The sequence below is a fragment of the Cupressus sempervirens genome, chromosome 4 (genome assembly GCF_028749045.1).
Source record: "Cupressus sempervirens isolate cs-2001-9-10 chromosome 4, ASM2874904v1, whole genome shotgun sequence".
Lineage (NCBI taxonomy): Eukaryota > Viridiplantae > Streptophyta > Pinopsida > Cupressales > Cupressaceae > Cupressus > Cupressus sempervirens.
Genome location: NC_143121.1, coordinates 267,666,179 through 267,690,668, shown reverse-complemented (window position 1 = coordinate 267,690,668; position 24,490 = coordinate 267,666,179). Strand labels below are relative to the sequence as shown.

The following is a 24,490-nucleotide window of genomic DNA, read 5'->3' as shown; positions in this document are numbered from 1 at the left end:
TCACAATGATGTCAATATTTTGTGGAATATTTGAATTAAAAATCCATTATTCCACACAAATATAAATTAGAGAAAATGGAATTAATGGAGGAAAGTATTAATTGAGAAATTGAGAATTTCCATGGTTTGTTAATGATGGATCAATGAATTAATAAAATTAATTAATTGAGGTTTTTAGTTAGGAAGAATAATTAATAAAATGACATAGGATTAAACTATGGGTTGTTTAATGCTATAAAGAGAGTTAGTAGATGATCGGCCAAATTGATTAAATAAGTGCAACAGTATCCTTTGATGAAATGAGATGATAATGGGGATTGAATAGGATGATGATGGATAGACCAAAGTCATGGTCAAATTGATTGATTGATTAAAATGATAACATACCAAGGACAGATGACATGAACTAAAGATATGTAACATTTAACTGACATTGTAAAATGCTATAGGATCAAGATTGGTCGATAGGGTTTATCATAATAACATCAAAAAACACTATCAATGTTATTAGATGGTTTATAAGGCCATGATACAATAATGTCAAAGATCATATGATGTGAATGACAGTTTGACCTCGCACTGAGAGCCACGATAGTACTAAGGTGAGATTGATAAGATTTGATAGATTGATAGATTTCGAAGGCACTAAAAGCCACAACAAGGCCTAAGATTGGATAGATGATGATAGATTTGGGATGTTTGACATGTTCAAAGTTGATTAAGATTTATTTTGAGTGGTTTAGGGTTGATTTTGGCTGATTTTGAGTTGATTTGGGGTAATTCTAAGTTGTTTTGATATGATTATGAAAAGACATCAAATTGATGTAAAAAAGGATACAAATGATGATAGAAACTATTGAGATATGATCAAGCTAGCCAAAATATCAAAGTTAGTGGAATAATAAATTGGAATGAGTTAGTATGAGAATGTGGTGAAACTATAGATGTAAACCATTTTTGAGCATCTATAGATAGGAACAATACATCTAGGGGTAACTAATTCCCATGTTCAACATACCAATTCTAATATTGGGGCCAACTATAAGGCTATACTTCTTATTCTTCTTTTTCTTTTTCTTCTCTAAGATCTGCAAGACCTAGGTAGGTGAATCTTGGAATTGTTCATATGGTACCAATTTCTAAAACATATATCGGAATCTAGAGAAGATTGAAACCCCAATTCTTCGATTTCTTATGCAAGTAAAAAAGACATGAAATAACCAATAACATGACCTATGAACTTGACAAGCTAAGTGTAGGTAAATCCTTTTAGCTCTTCAACATAAAAGGGAAAAGACTTTTATTAATGTGTTGATTATCAACAAAACCAAGGTATGAACAAGAAACATATATATCCTGTAGTGAATTAGTGCCTTATCTATTGGGAAATTCCACAAATCACAAACATACATCCTTGGACATTAGTGATATATTTCATATATCAAGACTCAAAATCTATCCTATCATTTTGTGCATTAGAAAACATTGTTCAAACTGAACCTCATACTCATCAAATATCCTTCTATGAAATCTGCAACCCTATCAAATACATCAAGCATTTAATTGGCTCTTTGCTCCAACAATAACATATATTGAGACATGAAATTTTAAGGAGTTACAATTGGGTTTAAGAATTTTATTCAGAAACAACAAAACACTATAGACATGATAGATATGAGAGAAGAATCAGAATAAAACTAGAACACCACGGTGCTTTTTATTTATTTCCTTGAAACAAATACATGAGGATGCATGAAGTTACCTTAAGAAATAACTGAATAGACTATAACTATCTCTGTAATTTCATTAACTATTGTTCATAACAAGAGAGAAATGTTGAGAATGGTGGAAACCAAGCTGAGAACTTTCTCAAAAAAATTGGGAACCAACCCTAGAGAAAGAGAAAAGAAGAGACTAAAAATAATGGAAGAAATCCAAGATTTATTATGATGTTACCATTTTTCCACTTGAAGAACTTCCACCTACTGATGAAAAACTTCTCTCTACTCTCTTCATGTAACTAAAAATTAGATCTTATCCTCCTACCTCTAGTAACTAATTGAAATATCTTCATACTAATGGAAACACATAATTGATTTGCAAGAAGACTCAAAACAACCAGTAAAACTCATGCCATATGGTTTTTAGAGGTAAAATAACACTACAAGAACATTTTCCCCCAAGTTTGGAGCCAAAAAATTCCCTTGTCTACTTCCTAACTAATTCTAAAGCTCAATGATGAAATACACTCATTCTATTAAGAATTCCCCTATTTTCACAAAACTACCTATAAATTTTATTGCTGAATACGTGTACACAATTTGACTACAAAAATAAAAAATTCACATTGTCTCCTTCTTGACGGTATACTAAAATCTATATTTTTGATAAAAATGACCCCTCTAGTGTGCATTTGAAAATTCCAAGCCAACCATGAAAAATCTTTTTAAAGTTGAAAAATTTACAAATTTATATAGTCTGAACTATATATTATCTTTCAAATTTATTTTTAAATTCTTATCCTTAGAATGCATATGAAACCCCTTTGGAGGAATTTTCAACATTTGAATATTTTTAATTTTACATATTGCTCATTTTTATCTTGGTCAAACATCTAGTTGACTGCCATATGAATGTCATGTGTCATTGCCTAATTGCTCAAATCAACCATCTCACCACTTCATCACCAAGTTTCCACCACATATCATCATTTTACATCCTCCAAACCTTAACTCTTAACTAAACCTTAACCCAAGTGTCCATCCAATCAACTTGCTTTCACACCATTGCACCTGCTTATAGTAATTGTGGCTTAAATTGGGAAAAGTTGTGATGTGTTTAGCTTTGACCCTTTCACACCCTCACAAGTGGTTACACTAATTGAATATTAAATTTCGCAAAACCTCAATGTAGTTAAGTTTAACCATTTTAGTACCTCATTGGGGTTATCACTAACCTCCTACTTACCACTGTGCACTAGTAAAATTAGGGCTTCTCTTATTTCCATGTCACATGGCATATCCTAATTTGTTGTTGACATCATCACTAATTCATTTGCATGGCTAGTGAAAATTTGTGCTTGGTTGGAACTACCAACTGGCCATCTTGGTGGGCCCCCATGTGTGAGCTTTGTCTCTTAAAAGGTTCATGCCTTTGAGACAACTTTGGTTTGTGTCTTTGGGTATAAAAAGACTATAAAATCTCCTAGTCAACCCAATATGGGATTAAATTTTTTGAATGCCTCTTTTGCACAACCAAAAATCATGCCTCTTTTGAAACACATGGAAACTCCTCTACTCATCTTCCTTCCTATGCATGACTCTAAAATGATCAGAGGTGATCACCTTCATGTACTATCAAATGGCATTGCATCTATGGAGCTCTTACTAGATACATTTCACTCAGATTCAAAATCATTATAACCATACAATTGGGGGGTCTTGTTCTATTCACTTCATCATCAAGAGAATCTCCCTCGTGTTTTAACTTGAAATCACCCTTAGGCCCTTGGAAAGATAAACCTGTTCAACTATAAAGTGTCAAGAAAGCCCTTAGCTACATCGTTGAGCTCAACTTCTCTTATGCTCACTCCATTAGATTGGAAAAGGTATTGCACATCAAGGGGAATAAGAAATTTATTTCCTAATCCATTGCTACTCTTTGGTGAAATTTCTCCATCTACCTACATGTGGGCTATGGAGGTAATTCCACATCATTTGCATTCTTGATAGATTGAGTAGGGTAGGAGAGTTGCTACCAATCGAAACACTAGCACCCAACTTAAGACTGAAAACATGAGGAAAACATCCCAGTCACATTTGGCAGAGTATATCTTCTAACTACATCATTTAGTTCTAGTTCAAGATTGATAATATCCTTTAGTTGTAGATTTATAGGGCCTATCTTTTGAGCCAGACTTCTCTCCCTCGTGTATGCCTATTCATAGACTTTGACATGAGTTTAAAGGAAACTATCACACTGATTGATGAATCTTTCATTTCTGAAGATATTTCTAACATGTTCCTCATATCCCTTTTAGACAAACCAACTGATGGAATCTATAGACCATGTTCCTTAAGAAATTTTTTTTATATATCATGGGCATCAAGTAATGTGCTTCATTTATACTATGTCCTTGTGCCAGAATCAACTTCCCTTCTAAAAAATATCAATGGAACTACCATTTCTTGAGTTTCTTGACAATAAAGCATCTAACGTGACACTGTTGACATTTTGCTAATGAAGATATGCAATTTTTTTAAATTTATGGCAACACATGATGTACATTCTTATAGTAAACCTTGGAAATAAAGATACTTAGCTTTTGGTACTTAGAAAATTGTCTAAGTATGAATTTGGATTACAACAATGTATTGTTTTTTATCTAACTTGTTACTAATGTCGTATTATGACTAGCAAAGTTAGATGGAGATTGTATACACATTGATGATTATGTGTATAACCTTGTTTTGGTTTCCACAATACACGCCCCATTCCACACTAGGAATGGGGGCCCCTTACTTTTTTTTGACTCTTGGACTCACAATTAGAGAGTCGAGAGAAGAAAATTTTGTTAGAAGTTAGAATTTTAGATTAAAAAATCCAAAAAAAAAAAAAAAAAAAAGAAGAAAAGAAAAAAAGAAAAAAGAAAAAATTAAAAATTAAAAAAATAAAAATAAAAATTTGTGCCTCTCATGGAGGGTGCGCATGATGCACCTCCATTAGCGGTGTGCAACCCCTCCATTGAGGCATGTCCTGTGCACCCTCCATGGTGGCACTGCGCACCACATATTGAGGTACACCACATGTGTGCCTTCCATGGAGGCACCGTTTGCCCCTCATGGAGGTGCACTGCGTGCATTCCCTCCATGGTGGCACCCCGCACACCCCCCATGAAGGTGCAAACAAATAAATAAAATAAAAGGTCCAACATTTTTCTTTCAGAGGTCTTTTTCTTAATTAAGCATTTTCAACTATCCAAACTAATGTTTGCTTCTTTTTGTAGGTAAAAAGGGTATCCTTAACTTCCCAAGGTCATAACTTTTGACTCGAGCCTCAAAATTCAGAACCACTTACACCATTGGAAAGAAGAACTGAAGATCTAATTTCAGTCCCTAAAATAGTGAGCCTTTGGCTGCCCAGTTTTAGGGATCAATAAAAGTTTTAGCTTGAAATTTTGAGCAGAAGAGGTCCAAAAAATCCATTTTAAAATGCTTAGAAAAATTTGTGAAAAATATAAAAAAAGTTTCAAACATTTGATCATCTAGATCACTTGGTTTCAAGCTGGGAAGGATAGGATAGTTGTAGAGAAAATGGAGTTTGAAGATATAGAGGTTGGACACATGATGCAAAATAGGCTCATCATCTTATGTAGCTATTAATGATAAGATTCAACGCAAGTGCCTTGGGATTTTAGATTGAAAAAGCAGGGGTGCAAGTTTATGAAAGTGATTGGCTATAAAGAGGGTGTAAATCATCAAAAAAGGGCAAAGAATGTATACAAAAAATGATCTAAAACCCCATTTGAGAAAAAACTAGAAACCATTTTCAAAATTGAGAACTTTTATTTTTTGGCAAATTGAGCTTTCGAGGTCCGTAGCTCCACAGGTCCAAAGCTACACAAGTTTGTAGGTACACAGGTCTACAACTCCACAACTCCATAGGTCTATAGCTCTACATTTTCATGTAGGTCTGTAGCTCCACATTTTCATGTAGCTCCACAATTTAGAGGTGCATCGACAGTTAACTTCTAGTTCCAAAAATAGCACTTTTCAGTCATCGAGTGCGCATTTTGATGACAAGTTTACCATGACACACATCAAGTAAAGGGCCAACTTCAATTTTTTATGCCTCCATGCACTTCTAATTTGACTGATGGCTTCCTCCTACTTTCTCTCTCATGTTTTATCTATTTTTGACATGTAAAGGGCTCATGCATCCAATTAATGAATAAAATATGGATGGAGTCCCTCTAAGCACCAGCTAGATTGTCAGTTTGTATATATTTAGTTTGTTTAAATGTTTTAAAATAAATTTATTACATCAAGATATCTCTCACTCTCAACAAAAATTGAAGAGAGGATTTCTTATAAATACCCCATTATAAAATGTAAGAAGGGCTGTCATTATTATGCAATAAAGTTATGCTTTTGGTGCTAGCATTCAGAGTGTAGTTATTCTTGCTTGAATGTGTTATTATTTTGTCAATTTAATTCATGAGATTGTTATTGAGTCAAAGGTTTTATTATGTTCTTTCTGAATGTGTGATCTTTTAGATCTAGTGTTTGCTACTGATATATGAATTCCATAGACATAATGAGCTTGAGAAGAGATCACCCGATTGTGTCTACATAGCTTTTTGTCTCGCATGAGTGCACTTTCTATGGCCTTGCAATTTGATAAAGAGTGAAACATCATTTGATTTGTTAAAGATTCTCATTGATGATTGCATCAATGGATTCTAGGAAGTGTTGCTCTTATTTTCATTGGTTTCTTGCCAATTTCTTCGAAGGTTTAACTCGCAGCATGTTATGTTCTGTAGCTTATGTCCATTTAGGAATTTCAATTTCAAGTCATTTGATTTCATGTTTTTTTTCTTTTAGTTTCATTATTTTCTATGCTAACCCCCTATTAAAATAAGACCTCATATTAGCTACATTATTAAAATTGCATTCATTGAAAAATAGAAAATAGAAAAATATTGTTCTTTTGGTGCGATATTTTGAGACAACGAACATATTTTATTTCAATTCCAAGATAAAAGGGTTTTTAGAACCAGCAAAGGCCTCCTTGTGAACACTCACATTTATCTTCTACTGAGTAGATTTTGGTACGTCGCAAGACAAATACTGAACCTTGGAGTGGATCCTAAAAAGGATTTTCTTTTCAAGAGAGGAATTACGCAATGGATTCCTACCATTGATCTCATGCAAAATGAATGTCCAAAAAACCTTGGAAGTCAGTATGGAGTGTACAAAAAAGAGATATTTGTGTATTACCAATTAAACAAGACAATAGAAATGAAGGAAAGGAACTATTTGGTTTACAAAATAAATACTTGACCAATTAGGGCTGACATCCTAGATGTTTACTCTAAGTTGGATAAGTATATTATGACCTTATCTAACCCAACAAAAACTTGTTAAAAGGCATGGTATTTGTGCAAAAGACATCATGTAATTAGAAGTGTAACTTTTGCGATATATTGTAATATGTAAACTTTTGTGGAAGCGATATATGGAAAGTTCTGTAAAGCTATTTTTTTGATCCAAGGTCATGCTAAAGATCAGATATCAGATAAGAAAGAAGTTTTAGAATCTATATCCCAAAAGTCTAATTACTTGTTTGGATAGTGAGCTCTTCTTATGATTGAAATTGTGTGTTTGTGTAGTGGGCTCATCTTGCATCTATTGTACTACAACTCCTAACAGGGTTTGTGTAACTTGTAATAGGGTTGGAATCTCCTAATAGGGATTCAAAGTCTCCTAATGGGGACTCTCTATAATAAATTTTCTCATTGAATCCTAACAGGGTCCATCCTATAAGAAGGAACTTATATATCAATATATTATATATTGGGTATCATCCCCACTAGAGTTTATCATTGGCTAGGGTTTCCCTTGTTAACAAAATATGGTGTTATGAGTTAACTTTGTGCATGGTTATTTTTACTTTTCAACATTACTTTATTACTTTTTTATGTATGGTTTAAAATAAAAAATAATATCCAATTGGTGACTAAAGCTTGTAGATTACTGATTCACCCCCCCTCTTAGTAATTCTTATTTCTAACAATTGGTATTAGAGTAAAATTACTCAAAAGAGGCTTAATAGCTTGAGTAGGATCCCTATGGATATAGAATAGTTAATGAAGAACCTTGAAGAGGTGCCTAAACAAATTGATCTCCTTGTTGAAGAAAGAGATAAGCTGAAGGATAAATATGGAGACTTCAAAGTATACATTGGATAATTAAAGGAAAAGATTGAACATCTAAAATTCAAGCCTGAGTCTACTGAAACTTAAACTAGTGATGATGCTTATTCAGAGCTAAAGACAAAGTACAAGATCTTGAAGCATGAAATAAAGATTATGAATCTAAAGGTAACTTTGAGGAATGATCATAGTAAAGTTTATTTTGATCTAAAAATTGAGAATACAGATCTTAGAGGAAGTCTAGCAAAGAATACATCTGAGTTTGAAACATTGAAATAAGATCATGAACAAATTCATAAGTACAATACTATTGTGAAAGGTGAATTAACTTAGTGAAAGAAACAACTTGAGAAGCTTTATTCTAGTAGAGAAAAGATTGATGATTCAATGTTAGTATAGAGACCTACTTATGATAAGACTAGGCTTGGTTATCTATTTAATATGTCTATAAAGAAACCTAACATTAGATCATATCTGTTGTGGTATCCACAACACACACCCCATTCTTCACTAGGAATGGGGACCCCCTACTTTAATTCGACTCTTGGACTCATAGTTCGACAATTGAAAGAAGGAGAAGGTCTTCTTTGAATTAGTTAGGGTAAAATAATAATAATAATAAAAAAAAAAATCATAAGTAAAATAAAATTGGTTTTTGAATATTGTTTTTTTTTTAATGTGTTATATGTATCCAGTAATTAATCATTTTTTTCTCTTTGTGACATGCAGGTAATACAATCAAATGGCATCCACATTTGGATCAATAGCAAAGCCAGTTGTATACAAGTTCCAAGGTGTAACGCCGAAGTCATGATTGCACAATGAACACTCTGAGATCAAAGACACAGAACTTGGACACACAAACTTGGGAGAATTTTTGAAGGTTTGTAACAACCCAACTAAAAGATCTTTGAGATCTACCTTAATATGGTCTGGATTGGTAAATGCAGCATCACATCCTGAGACTGTTCAGTCAGCTGAATTTATTATGACCTTATCTTGACATTTTGTTCCTAAGGAAAGGGTGGTAAAGAGCATCACTGAGGAAGTAGTCTTGGATCTACAACTTGATAATATCGATAGAGTCTTCCACTTACCTAGAGATGATTAGTTTATTAGACTCTCATATGAAGTAGATGAGAGGTCGCATAAGGATCATCACTAGGAGGCCATGGACATCATATATTCCTCATACCTCATTGAGAAGCTATTTCAGGGAAAGACGATCAGAAAAGTTGATATAGCTCAAGGATACATGAGGGATGACATTGGATATTCAATCATTCTACTAAGCAGACTTATGGGATTGCCTACAGTAGGTCATCTTGCTTCATTCATGGTTAATTTCATTGAAACCATCAGACATGCAAAGATGCCATTGGATTGGGCTACCACACTTAGTGAGAACTTGTGTGATTAGTTGCGGATAGTAAAGGACAAGAAGAAGTTCTATATGTCTTCTTATGTGATATATCTACTTGCAGTAAGAGCCACTGACTATCCTAGGTTGTATAAAAAGGGTAGTATGCAGGATCCTAATGCATAGTCATATATAGTTTATCCTCAGTTAGTTAAGAAAAAGCTCTTGCCACAAAGCAAAGAGTACAAGATTTTGAATGATGCCTTTATCTTTTCCATCATTCAATTCATCGAAGGTGACTATGGAAAGAGATTGTCTGATGAGGCCAAGGAATAGATCATAGCTCTCGATGCATATTTTATCCAGTTTTGGACATTCACATACATTTGGGTTGGTGGTCCATCTATTCATCCAAAGAAGCTCCTGAGGTACCCAAGTGACAAGTTGGTTCTGATATAAATTTCTTAGTAGATTGAGTCAGCCTATGAGAGTATCAAGAAACAATGAAGGCCTTATTAGGATTGACCTTTTGTAATAGGGGCATATCAAGTAAAGAGAAAGCAGGATATCCCAACTTTCGAGTGGGAGTGGGAGAACTATCCTCTTGAGGAATATAACTCTCCCTGACCATTCTTTGACAGTGTTGGTAAAGTGGAAAATTTTCCAGGAAAAGAGTTCTACCATGAGGATGCCATTGAAGATCATTGGATGAATGCCATAAATGACTATGATGTTCGTATCAAGGACTATTGTAGAATGACTTTATATTTAGTAGAGAAGGCTCTCAATTTGACCATCCTAGATGAGATAAGGCTACAAGATTCACAGGAGCTACTAGATCCCTTATTCAATATAGATAAAGTTGGCAAGAGGCCCATTCTGAATGCAAAAATTGATAGAGTGGAAGGAGATGATATTAATCATCGAGCAAGACATGTCATCAGAATGACATAGAGTTGGATCAAGAAACCCTTTCCACTTGATCCAATTCTGGATATAGTGATATTCCTTATACATGGTCGCCTAGAAAAGGTAAAGGGGAGGAAAGTCATAGTTCCTATCTTTGCAGTCTAGTCTCCTATCAGGCTAGAAACAGTCTACCAGCTTGATTGTCCAGTGGTATATTACCATCCACTAGAGAAGAAGAAAGAAAAGAGGAAGAGAGCCTCTCCTTAGAGGATCTAGACAGAGCATGTTGAATACCAAGCCCCTTTGTAGCAATATGAATCTACTCCCCAAGACACCCAAGACTCTAGGATTCCTCATATCTAGGTTGATTTTTCGTTACCTCCTATTTTGTCAAGCCAGTAAGAGGAGGGAGAGATTCTAGAGACATTCATTCCTCTTATGCATCAAGAGCTCATTTCTCCTATGGTTCCATAGAAGCAAAGGAGGGTCAAGGTTAGAATAAACAAGAGGCAGAGAGTTCATAAAAGATTAGTGCCTAATCCATTTGTTCCTGAAACCATTCCTGAGGAAGAATCAGATGAGGATGAAACAGAGTTAGATGGGGAGGAAGAGCAAGTGCCTCTAGAAGGGAGAACCCGACTTGCCAAAGCTACAGAATTGGAAAGAAAGAAGAATGTCACAAATACCCCACCACATACCCAAGCTGAAATAGTAGAACTCTCTTCGTCAAAAGATGAAGTACAATGATGGGTGAATGAGCAAAGACAACTAGGTGATGCTATTCTCTCCATTCCAAATTTTGATTTCATGCAAGTAGGTACAAAATTGGTTGGAGATAATATTAGAGATACTCCTATAGGTGAATTTCAACAATAGGATTGGATGCAGATGCCACCTGAGACACAAGGTCCTCATCCAATGCCCCCATCTTCACCTCAATCTATGATGGTAGATAAGGTTTTAGTGACACCTCCACCTCTGAGTTCAGAGGAACATGTTCAGAAGGAATCATCATTAAAAGAAGAACCAAAACCAAGGGTTATTGATGAGCCATCAAAAGAGGCACAGGGAATGGAATGTATATAATAGCCTTCCTAGGAAATCGAGGATTAAACTATGGGATTTGCAAAAATTGAGACTAAAGAAGAAGAACCCTCACAATAGGAGACTTTGGGTAAGCATGGCAAAGGGAAGGATATAGTTGAACACATCTCTTCATCATATAGCACCAAGGTTATAGAAAGAAATATCCCAAGATGGTTCCGGAAGGAAATAATGAGAAGTGCTAAGCATCAATTCCTTGCTTTAGAGGATGATATCTATGACATTGCAGAGATTTTGAGCAAGCTTGACTCTCCATTACAAGATGCAACACCATTTGCATTCATTACCACTACTCAAAATTAGGACTTATTTGCACAACTGGCTCATCCCCTGAAAGGTATAGATGAAGAAGCTATCAACCTTCAGGACTATGGAGTAAAGGAAATCACATTAGGGATACTTACATGGGATACTTCTCGACAAATGATGACTATGGGAGTCAAAGAGGTTCTTAACCACATGGAATGTGATGAGATTGAAATTAAAGCACTTTGAAGGCAAGTTGAGATCTTGAAAGGATATCTAGCTGAAGTTATTGGTCCTCTTGATTCTGAATGCCCCGAGGAGGCTTTGACTACCATTCTTAAAGAGGGGAATGGTGTACGACTCAATCCATTTTTGAGAGCTAGTCAGGATTGGCGAGACAACCTTGAGGATACGGGTATCACTATAATTATAGGAAGTCTAAAATTATTGCATGCTACACAAGACAATGTTGATAAGATTGTGGCAATTTTGAGGCAGGACTTCAGCATTATGGATGAGGTACGAGTTTGGAGCAAGGATTTGCAAATTCTACAGGCCATAAAATGACAAAGGTACCACATTCTGATTGATGTATATACTAGTGAAGAGCTAGACATGATAGATGATTGGATAGAAAATATTGCAGAAGGAAATAAAGTGATGGAAACATTTCATGATGAGATACATAGGCTCAAGGACTAAGTTTGAGAGCAAATTTTGAAAGCAGAAAAGTTATATAGTGATGCATGCTCGGATATTCTTGAAGATGAAGAATGAGAGAAGCTTTTACCAGTTGAGGTAGTTGTAGAAAAATTCAAAAAGACATTAGAGGAAGCATATAGTGATGAAGACATTAGACAAGCCTTCAGGACAGAAGAAGCATTGTTAGAGTTGGCTACTAAACTTGGGGATTTTATAGAAACTCGAATTGAGGTGGACAACTACAAATAGAAGGTTAAAGATAAGTATGAAGATTTGGATCTTCTTGATGCTGCTAAGATTGCTAAGATTATAGAGAAATTCAAGGGCAAATATGCAAACATATCTTTAGGATGAAGATGAACAAAACCCAGATGCCAGAATTTCAATTTTGACACTTTGAAAATTTTGAGGTTTTTGACTCAGTTGAGGTCCACAGCTCTGTAGGTCCATAGGTCCATAGGTCCGCAGCTTCACATTTTCATGCAGCTCCACAATTTAGAGGTGCGCTGACAGTTGACTACTAGTTTCAAAAATAGCACTTTCCATGCATTGGAAATGCATTTTGATGGCAAGTTAACTCTGGCAAACATCAAGTGAAGGGCCAACTTCTATTTTTGGTTGTCTCCATGCACTTCTACTTTGACTGATGGCTTCCTCCTACTTTCTCTCTCATGATTTCATTTTTTTTGACAATCTAAAGAGCTCAAGCATCCAATTAATGAATAAAATATGGATGGAGTCCCTCTAAGCACCAGTTAGATGGTCAGTTTGTATATATTTAGTTTGTTTTAATTTTTTAAAGCATTTTATTGGATTGAGATATCTCTCACTCCAAACACAAATTGACGAGATGATTTCTTATAAATACCCCATTGTAAAATATAACAAGGGCCACTGTTATTATGCAATAAAATTATGCTTTTGGTGCTAGCATTCGGAATATAGTTATTCTTGCCTAGATGCGTCATTGTTTTATGGATTTTATTCATGAGATTTTGATTGAGCCAAAGGTTTATTGTTTTGTTTTTGGTTGTGGGATCTTTTAGTTCTGGTGTTTGGTACAGATATATGAATTTTTTTGATGTAACGAGCTTGAGAAGAGATCACCTGATTGTGTCTACATATCTTTTTGTCTCGCATGAGCACACTTTCCATGGCCTTGCGATTTGATGTAGAGTGAAACATCATTCGATTTGTTATAGATTCTCACTGATGATTGCATCAATGGATTCTAGGAAGTTTTGCTACTATTTTCATTGGTTTCCTACCAATTTCTTCAAAGGTTTAACTCACAGTGTGTTGTGTTCTGTAGCTTATGTCTATTTAGGAATTTCACTTTCAAGTTATTTGATTTCATGTTATTTGCTTTCAATTTTGTTATTTTCTTTGCTAAACCCGTTGTTAGAATAGGACCTCATAGTAGCTACATTGTTAGAGTTGCATTCATTGAAAAATAGAAAATACAAAAATATTGTTCTTTTGGTGTGATATTTTGAGACAACGAACAGAGTTTACTTGATTCCAAGGTAAAAGAGTTTTTGGAACCAGCAAAGGCCTCCTCATGAACATTCACATTTATCTTCTACTGAGCAAATTTTGGCACATCACAAGACAAACAATGAACCTTGGAGTGGATCCTCAAAAATATTTGCTTTTCAAGAGAGGAATTACACTATGGATTCCTACCATTGACCTCGTGCAAAATGAATACCCAATAGAAGTGGCACTAGAAGGAGGGCCCCTACAAAGAACATACTATTGAAAACAAGAAAGATTTGATCAAATTTCAAATATTTTGCACCCTTGAAATAATCTACACTACGTAAAAGGTTCAGAAATCACTTCTAAAATTTTCAAAAATTCAGGTTCGCAGATCTGCAGGTCTGCAAGTCCACAAATCTGCAGGTCTGCAGATCTGTAGCTCTGCAGCTCTGTAGCTCTGTAGATCTGTAGATCTGCAGCTCCACAGATTTATAGGTCCATAGGTCCATAGAACTCTGTGATCTAAAAATTTAGAATAGTGATTAAGTGTACTTTAGCAAAGGTGTGCTTTTTCCAGAATTGATACAAGCTGGAAGATATTGATCCTAGATCCCCATTCCAGCGAGCATTAAGATCTTCACCAAGTGCCCAAAAATTTCTAGAGCTTACTCATTTTCATAAGCCACGTAGTGACAGAGGAATACCCCAAATTCAACCACTTCCATTTGACATGTCATCATCTTCTTCTACTCCACCACCCATTCAACCACCAAGTGGACCTCTATATATTCCAACACTCCCATCACCTTTCCACCCACCTTTAGGTCGACAAAATCCTTGGATGGCCTTTTTCACAAATGCCATTGATTCACCCCTTAGCTTGAGAGGTGCCCTCCATGACTTCCCTAAGAATCCCAAGAAATTTTGTCTAAGGTTTATTTATGGAGAAACAAGAACTGCCAAAGATCATGTCCAACTTTTTAAGGAAATTTGCAACCGAAAGCAAATTTCCAATGAAGATGTGGTTCTTCATTTATTCCCCTAGTCTTTGGGGAAATTTCCTTCAATTAGTACATGAACCTACCAATAGGATGCATTGGAGACTGGGACACTTTCAAAAAATCATTTTTGGAACAATTCAAAACATTCATCAATCCAACAGTGATACATCAACAAGTCATATCAATAAAAAGGGACCCAGCTGAAACAGTTTCACGCTTCAATCATCATTTTCATATGGCCTATTGCAAGTTGGAGACATCGTACACAATTTTGATTGAAGCTGCCATCCAAGTTTATTTCAATGCCATGGATCCTCTTACTATGATTTTTCTAAGGAGACTCCCTGGAGCAAATATTGACACATTGGACAAAGTCTTTGCAGAAGCAATTACATTCACAAAGCAAGCTAATCCTAATGGAGGAGGAATGATGCTTTCTACACAAGCAATCCCTACAATACCAATGGTTCCTGTGGGAGCACCCACTGTACCTAGTCAGTTCATAGCTATGAACCCAGTTCCATTACAATAGGTACCAGCTCCACAAACTCAAGCGATAACGTATCCAAGGTATGAGCCCTCGAAAACAGCCTTCTTTGAACAAAAGGCGACGGTTCCTGTGGAATCAGATAACAATCTCCCGTCGAAATTTGGTTAGATGAAGAAAACCATTTCACAAATGAACAATGAATTGACTCATCTTAGATTGTCCCAAGGACAAAATAACAACTTCTAGAGAAACAATATCAACCCCTACAACAACAATTTTGGTCAGAATTACAACAGGAACTTCAACAATAATAGTAACAACAATGCAGGAAACAACGAGGGAGGAAACAACTTCAATCCTCCTGATCACAACAATGGCTTTCAAAGAAAAAACTAACAATGGAACACTAGACCAAATAATGGAAGCGTTCTTGCCGATAACAATAACATTCAGTATGCCGACATTAATCAGTATGATGATAGCCAAAATATGCCTAGTAATGATGGTGCATACTACAATGGTAATTAGGATGTGAATCAAAACCCGCCAATGAATGATAATCTGCCTCCTATTCAATTCAATGCAATGCTATTAAAATCTTACGATTCTACCCAGAATGTACAAGTGGAACAACAAGCAAATGAAGAATTCTCATTCCCTTTTAGTCAAGAACCCGATCTTCAACATGATGAGATGTTTGCCTTTCAAAATGATAATCGAAACAAATATAATCTCAAAAATAAAAAGGATCCCTTGACTGATGGAATTCCTCCTAGTTTACAACCAACCCCACCTGATCCTAGAGCAAGCATCAATCCACCACCGGTAAAGCCAGCCCAAGGAGGACCACAGTATCAGAACCAAGTAAACATACCAACAATATTGAAGAACCTTGTTTGGTCTACTGAAAAATATAATGCGGTCGAAGTCCTGAAGAAAACAAAAGCTAATATGTCCATGTTTGACATGTTGCAGAATTGTCCACAAAAAAGAGAAGCACTCATGAAGACATTGGATAATACAAAGGTTTCCCATAATATGAATAATGTTTCCCAAAAGACAGTGCCACAACAAGTAAATACTGTAGAAGCGATGCCTACTATGTTCAAGGACAAAGTCAAGGTACCCACATTTTTGTTGAGCATAAGGATATATGGAAAGAATCTACACAATTGCCTTATTGATTTGGGAGCTTATTGTAATGTGATTCCATTATCAATAGCTCAAAGGCTAGGAGTTAATCCTCAACCCTCTAACCGAGTGGTAATACAATTGGATAAAATAGAGGTAAAAGTCATTGGAGTGTTGAAAGATGTGTGGATACAGCTAACAGTTGATCCTCGGATCCAAGATATTGTTGACATACATGCAGTTGACATCGCAAAAACATATGGATTACTCCTGAGAAGAGAATGGGAAAAATGTCTTAGAGGATGGTTCCCCACAGATTTCACTCAATTATGGTTACCATGGAAAGGTCTGAACAATCAAATCAAGATAGATGTCCAGCCCAAATTGAAAACAATGATCACAGATTACAATGCCCTAAATGAGGTAGCATTCTTGCAATCTAATTTGGGTTCATACAAATTAATGGCATTAGACATGGTTCCTAACAAGACATCTCAAGACCAAAATGAAGAACCTAAGGTGTTGATACCTAAAAATGAGATAGTGACACAATTCATACAAAGTATGGTGACTAATCTACAGTGTTTAGGGGAGGAAGCTGACCCCAATATCCTCCTCCTTCCAGGATTTTTTCGGTTGCATAAAGTTAGTCATTCAAAGTTTGAATGTTCAACATGCCAAGAAGTAGTAGCAAAAGTTTTGACACAAATAATGGGAAACAAAAGTATGAAGACCTCAAGAGATGAAGTTATCCAAATCCTAAATTCAGTGAATTCATCCAACCTTGTTATGCAAGTTGAAGAGGAAAGTGAAGATTTAAATGTATCATACAACAATACCTCTTCGGATGGTGGAGGCTTATCTTCTCCTCCTCCTGGAATGATTAAATTTTAGAGAAGAAGACAATATGTTAAAGGCAAAGGATGGACCTCAATAGTCATTCATCCAGAACCTAAGGTTGAACAAATCACTGAGCTAATGGACGAAATTCAAGAGGAGCAAGAAAAACACACTCTTCCTCTATCCATGGGGTATGAAGGAGGTTCATCAAGCCCTACAAAAGAAAAGTTACAATGGGTGTCCAAGAAACAGCCGTTTAAAGCTCAAGTAAAGGAAAAGTTAAGGACAAATAAGCACAAAGTCAGAAAACCCAAGGGAAATACAATTTGGACACTCCGCTTCGATGGGTCCAGATGCAGATTAGGAGCCAGTGTAGGTATTGAACTAATCAACCCAAAAGGTAGGGCTTTCTATGTTGCATATTGATTGTAGTTTAGATGTATTAATAATGGCACAGAATATGAAGCCTTGATTTGAGAACTTCTCTTTGCATTGGAAAAAGGATTTACTGCTCTTATAATCAAAGGGTATTCTCAACTAGTGATAAGACAAGTAAAATCCATATACTCATGCAATGACAAAAGATTAATCACTTATAGGGAAAGGGTATGGGATATAATGGATGACTTTGAAGCTCTGAACATCAAATCCATTCCAAGAAAAAAGAATGTGGTAATAGACGCCCTTGCAATTTCAGCTAGCACTTTACAACCAGTAGAAAGAACAAAGTTGAAAAGATTCTCAGTTGAATTAGTTTTTGTTCCTACCATTCCTGAAAATATCACAAACTTTCATGTCTTTCAAGATGATCAACATATACTCGAGTTTATTATGTGCAGTCACCATTTCCAACGACAAGAGATTGATGATACACCTGAAGACAAGCTCAAAGATGATGAGCTTGAGGATGATGATGGAATCCTTAATTTGAAAATCAAAAACATTCTGAAAGGGATGGTTGAACTTGAACACATCTTTGACCATAAAGAATCAACACTCCATAGAAGGGAAACTCAAGAGAAAGGAATCGAAGAATGTGACTTGTACAATTTAGGCACTGATGAAGAACCAAAAATGGTGCAAATAGGAAAAGCATGCAACCAAAAGGAATGGGATGACATGCTCAAGTTACTCATCGAGTATAAAGATGTCATTGCTTGGAGCTATGAAGAATTGAAAACTTATGATCTTGATATTATCACACATGACATCCCATTGAAGCTAGATTCTAAACCTTTCTGAAAAAGACAACGACCGATAAATCTGATAATTGAACCAATGATCATGAAAGAAGTCAAAAAACTATTGGATGCTAAGATCATATTCCCTATTCGTCATTCCACCTAGGTAGCAAATTTAGTCCCTGCACAGAAAAAGACTGGAGAGATTTTCCTTTGTGTTGACTTTCGTAACTTGAACTTGGCATCTCAGAAGGATAACTACCCTCTACCCTCATTAGATGAAGTGTTGCAAATTGTTAATGGTTCAAAGATGATGTCATTTTTGGATGGTTACTTGGGGTATAACTAGGTGATGGTCGATGAAGAAGATAGGCTAAAGACTGCTTTCACAACCAAGTGGGGAATGTTTGCCTACAGAAGGATGCCTTTTGGGTTGATTAATGCGGGAGCTACATTTCAACGAGTAATGGATGAAACCTTCAAAGGATTGATAAATAGGTGTATAGTCATCTACATGGATGACTTGACTATCTTTTTGAAGGATCGAAGTACTCATATTGCTGATCTAAGGCAGGTATTCAATAGATGTCGTAGGTACGGCATATCACTCAATCCCAAGAAATGTTTGTTCGGTGTTACTAAAGGAAAGCTCCTAGGACATGTCATTTCTGAAGTTTGAATTTCCATTGATCTAGATAGAGTTTAGTCTATTTTGAAGTTAACACCTCCTCATAGCTAGAAGGAATTGAAATCTTTTTTTGGAAAGATAAACTTTGTACGCAAATTCATAAGTGGTTTCGCAGAGATAGTGTGCCCCCTCAATGATTTACTCAAAAAAGGGGCTAAAACAGAATGGGTACCAGAGATAAAGAAATCCTTCCAAGCTATTAAGGTTGCCATCTCCATAGCCCCAGTTTTGGTAAGTCCAGATTACGGGTTACCTTTCAAGATCTATTCCTTTGCTTCCAAACATTCTTACACAGGGATCTTGACACAAAAAAGAGAAAAGGAGGATGAATGACCCATTGCTTTCTTGAGTTATCCTCTAAAGAATGCTGAGTTAAAATATTCAAATCTTGATAAACAGTCCTTTGTGTTAATCAAGGTAGTAAAGAAGTTCCGTCACTACATACTCAGAAGTAAGGTGTATGCAATTGTACCTGACCCAGTAGTAAAAATGCTTTTGATGTAAAATGAACTTGGCGAAAGAAGAGGAAAGTGGATGGCAATACTTCAAGAATTTGATCTAGAGATTCAACCTATGTGATTAGTCAAAGGCCAAGGATTATCCAAAATGATCGCTGACAACTAAGAAGGAACTCAAAAGGAATTCAAATTTGATGATGAAATTGATGAAGATGATCAAAAGAAGATGGTTGTATCACAAGTTGATATCAATCCAGGTGTAGTGACAGATGTGTGGTACCAGGATATTGTCTATTATCTCCAAAAGATCAATGCCTTGAATGGATGAATAGTCTACAATGTAGGGGACTTAAGATGAAATGTGAGTCTTACAAATTACTTGGTAACAAGTTGTATAAAAGGAACTACGAAGGGATTTATTTGAAATGCTTCAGACGGGAAGAAGCAAAGGATGTCCTTGAACATTTTCATGATAAGTATGGTATAGGACACAGTTCAACAGAAGCAACAACTCACATGATTTTAAGATCGGGTTATTTTTGGCCTACCATATTGAAATATATGTTTGAACATGTGTGTTCCTATCATACATGCCAAACTAGTGCTAATAAAGAGAGGCACCCAACAATGCCACTGCAATCGGTATACAAGGTGCACCCTTTCGCAAAGTGGGGACTAGATTTCATTGGTCCAATAAATCCACCATCATCAACTAGATATGCATTTATCCTTACAGCTATGGATTATTGCACATGGTGGACAGAGGTAGAGACTTTCAGAAATTGCACTACTAAGGTGGTGACAGACTTTTCGGAAGAACATATTGTTACCAGATTTGGAATGCTATTTTCTCTTGTATGCGACAATGGATCTACATTTGCATCTACATTTTTGACACAATGGGAATTTGAAAACAAAGTCATCATTAGATTCTCTTCAAATTACTACCCGTAAGGAAATGGGGTAGCAGAATCTACAAACAAAAATTTGATCACTATAATAAAATGACCATTGAAGGAGAACCCTAGGGATTGGCATACACAATTAAAATACACCTTGTGAATAGATTGAGTCAGAGTGAAAAAGGCCTTGGGTGCTTCTCCCTATTTACTTGTTTATGGGCAAGAACTGGTATTCCCGCTCAATCTCAAGATTCCTGTTATAAAATTCATGAGTGGGTATGCTAATGAAACTGACAAAGTACAAATCTAATTGATGAATCTTCTAGAAATCGAGGAGAAATGAACAACTACATTAGAACACATGGCTAAACATCAAGCCTTTATCAAGAGATGTTTCAATAAGAGGGCCACAATAAAATCCTTTAGGATTTCTGACCTAGTCCTACTTTGGGATAAGGTGAGAGAAAAGTCGAGAAGCCATACCAAGTTTCAATGCTTGTGGATAGGCCCATATCAGATTGCAAAAATTCTTGGAGAAAAAACATTTAGGCTAAGTTCCTTACAAGGGGAGTTTCTACCTTTTCCTGTAAATGGGAAATTTCTGAAACATTATTTTGAAGCCTTAAGAAAAAAAAAAAAAAAATTTAGTTAAGTTTCATTTTTGCATGTAGATTAAATTTTCATTTCGGCAAGAGTGTTTAATTCTACAAGTGTGTTTCCTTTTAAAGTTAGGTTAGTCCTAGGGGGTAAGGTGTACTAGGAATTTTTTTCTCAAGATTTCACTAACCACTCTTTGGTCTTGATTTCAGGAGGAGGTATTTCTTTGTCAAAACATTTGGATGATTATGTGTTTTATATAGACCAAGCAACAGACATCTCTTATGGAATTAAAGGGACTTTCAGTTTGGAAATCAGAAGCCTAGACTAACAAGCTCTCAACACTTTGCAAATTTAAAGATTTCATGGTGTTAGGTGTTGTTCAATTTCAAGTTAAAGATGACGAGAGATGATCCAAATTCTGACTGGTTCAAACAGGAGGGGTCTCCTTGGAGGGTTGCTAAGATTGTTGTTTGGTGTAAGAGTTTCTTAAAAAGTTCTAAAAGAGGAATGCAAGGGATGCTCATAAGAGATCGAATCCAAGAAATGACACTAATGTTCTGACTACATAGTCTAAGCATAGTCAGGATACAAAATTTAAAAAAAAAAGAAGAAGAAGAAGAAGAAAGAAAGTGTTAAGTCTGAAGGATTTTAAAGATCTTAAATGGCTAAAGATATGTTGCAAAACAAAGTATCTTGTATTCAAAAGTATTGTTTCATCAAAAGTAACGTGTTGAATGATATAGAGCAATTATGCAAAAGGCCAAAAAAAAAAAAAGTTAAAAAAATGTGACATCTTGCCAAGAGCCCTTGAACTAATTCTCTTATCTAGTCAAGCAATTGATTGATGAAATGCCTTCATGGAATTTTTAAATGAATGAGTTGGGAGGAGTGGGAGATTATTTCAAGTTGTCAGAAAACTCTGATTGACTGCAGCCTAACACATCAAAAGGAATGAATAGACAATGCACACACTGAGCTGGAAGGTTTCAAGTTTTGAGATTTAGACTAAGAAGTCATCCAAAAGATGCTTGAAATGTTCGAAGCTTGGTTGGTGTTTGACACACATCAGAGAAATGTTTGCTGATGAAGAAATGCCTTGATCATTTCTTCCTTTTTTTGGGGCTATTTGTTGCGGTATCCACAACACACACCCCATTCCTCACTAGGAATGGGGACCCCCTACTTTCCTCCGATTCTTGGACTCATAGTTCGAGAATTAGAAGAAGGAGAAGGTCTTCTTCGAATTAGTTAGGGTGAAATAAAATAAAAATTTTAAAAAAAATTTAAAAAAATCATAAGTAAAATAAAATTGGTCTTTGAATATCATTTTTTTTTAATGTGTTATATGTATCTAGTAATTAATCATTTTTTCTCTTTGTGATGTGTAGGTAATACAATCAAATAACATCCACATCCAAATCAATAGCAAAGCCAGTTGTATACAAGTTCCAAGGCATGACCCCGAAGTCATGATTGCACAATGAACACTCTGAGATCAAAGACACAAAACTTGGACACTCGGACTTGGGAGAATTTTTGAGGGTTTGTAACAACCCAACTAAAAGATCTTCTTTGAGATCTGCCTTAATACGGTCTGGATTGGTAAATGCAGCATCACATCCTGAGACTGTTCAGTCAGCTGAATTGATTATGACCTTATCCCGACATTTTGTTCTCGAGGAAAGGGTTGTAAAGAGTGTCACTGGGGAAGTAGTCTTGGATCAATGACCTGATAATATCAAGAGAGTCTTCCACTTACCTAGAGCTGATCAGTTTATCAGGCTCTCATATGAAGCATCTGAGAGGTGACATAAGGATCATCACCATGAGGCCATGGACATCATATATTCCTCATACTTCATTGAGAAGCCATCTCGGAGAAAGACGATCAGCAAAGTTGATATGGCTCAAGGATACATGAGGGATGACATTGGATATTCAATCATTCTACTGAGAAAAGTTATGGGATTTCCTGCAGCAGGTCATCTTGCTCCATTCATGGTTAATTTCATTGAATTCATTAGACACACAAAGATGCCACTGGATTGGGCTACCCCACTTAGTGAGAACTTGTGTGATTAGTTGTGGACAGTAAAGGATAAGAAGAAGTTCTATATGACTTCTTATGTGATATATCTACTTATAGCAAGAGCCACTGACTATCCCGGGTTGTATAAAAAGGGTAGTATGCAGGATCCTAATGCATGGCCATATATAGTTTATCCTGAGTTAGTTAAGAAAGAGGCTCTCGCCACAAAGAAAAGAGTACAAGATTGTGATTGATGCCTTTATCTTTGCCATCATTCGATTCATCAAAGGTGACTATGGAAAGAGATTGTCTGATGAGGCTAAGGCATAGATCACAACTCTCAGTGCATATTTTATCCAGTTCTAGACATTCACATACATTCGGGTTGGTGGTGCATCTATCCATCCAAAGAAGCTCCAAAGGTACCCAAGTGACAACTTGGTTCTGATGGAAATTTCTTGGCAGATTGAGTCAGCCTATGAGAGGATCAAGAAACAACGAAGGCCTTGTTGGGATTGGCCTTTTGTAATAGGGGCATATCAAGTAAAGAGAAATTAGGATATCCTAATTTTCGAGTGGGAGTGGGAGAACTATCCTCTTGAGGAATATAACTCTCCCCAACCATTCTTTGATAGTGTTGGTAAAGTGGAAAATTTGGCATGAAAAGAGTTCTACCACGAGGATGCCATTGAAGATCATTGGGTGAATGCCACAAATGACTATGATGTCAGTATTAGGGACTATTGTAGAATGACTTTGTACTTAGTAGAGAAGGCTCTGCATTTGACCATCTCGAATGAGATAAGGCTACAAGATTCATAGGAGCTACTAGATCCCTTATTCAATATAGATAATTTCATCAAAATGACAAAGAGTTGGATCAAGAAACCCTTTCCACTTGATCCAATTCTGGATACAATGATATTCCATATACATGCTCACCCAAAAAAGGTAAAGGGGAGGAAAGTCACAGTTCCTATCTTTGCACTCTAGTCTTCTATCAGGCTAGATACAGTCTACTAGCTAGATCATCTAGTGGGATATTAACATGCACCAAGAAGAAGAAAGAAAAGAGGAAGAGAGCCTCTCCTTAGAGGATCCAGATAGAGCATGCTGAAGAATAGGCCCCTTTGCAGTAACATGAATCTACTCCCCAGGACCCCCAAGAATCTGGGATTTCTCATGTCCAGGTTGATTTTCCATTACCTCCTATTTTGTCAAGCTAGCAAGAGGAGGAAGAGATTCCAAAGACATCCATTCCTCTGATGCATCAAGAGCTCATTTCTCCTATGGTTCCACAGAAGCAAAGGAGGGTCAAGGTTAGAATGAACAAGAGATATAGAGTTCATAAAATATTAGTGCCTAATTCATCTGTTCCTAAAACCATTCCCGAGGAAGAATCAAATGAGGATGAAATAGATGGGGAGGAAGAGA

At 36.0% G+C, this 24,490-nt stretch overlaps 1 pseudogene; it reads right to left on the bottom strand.

Annotated features, from left to right (window-relative positions):
* Positions 1-3,859: 3,859 nt before the first annotated feature.
* Positions 3,860-24,490, bottom strand: part of LOC149561050 (protein CHUP1, chloroplastic-like) — a 29,435-nt pseudogene continuing 8,804 nt past the window's right edge.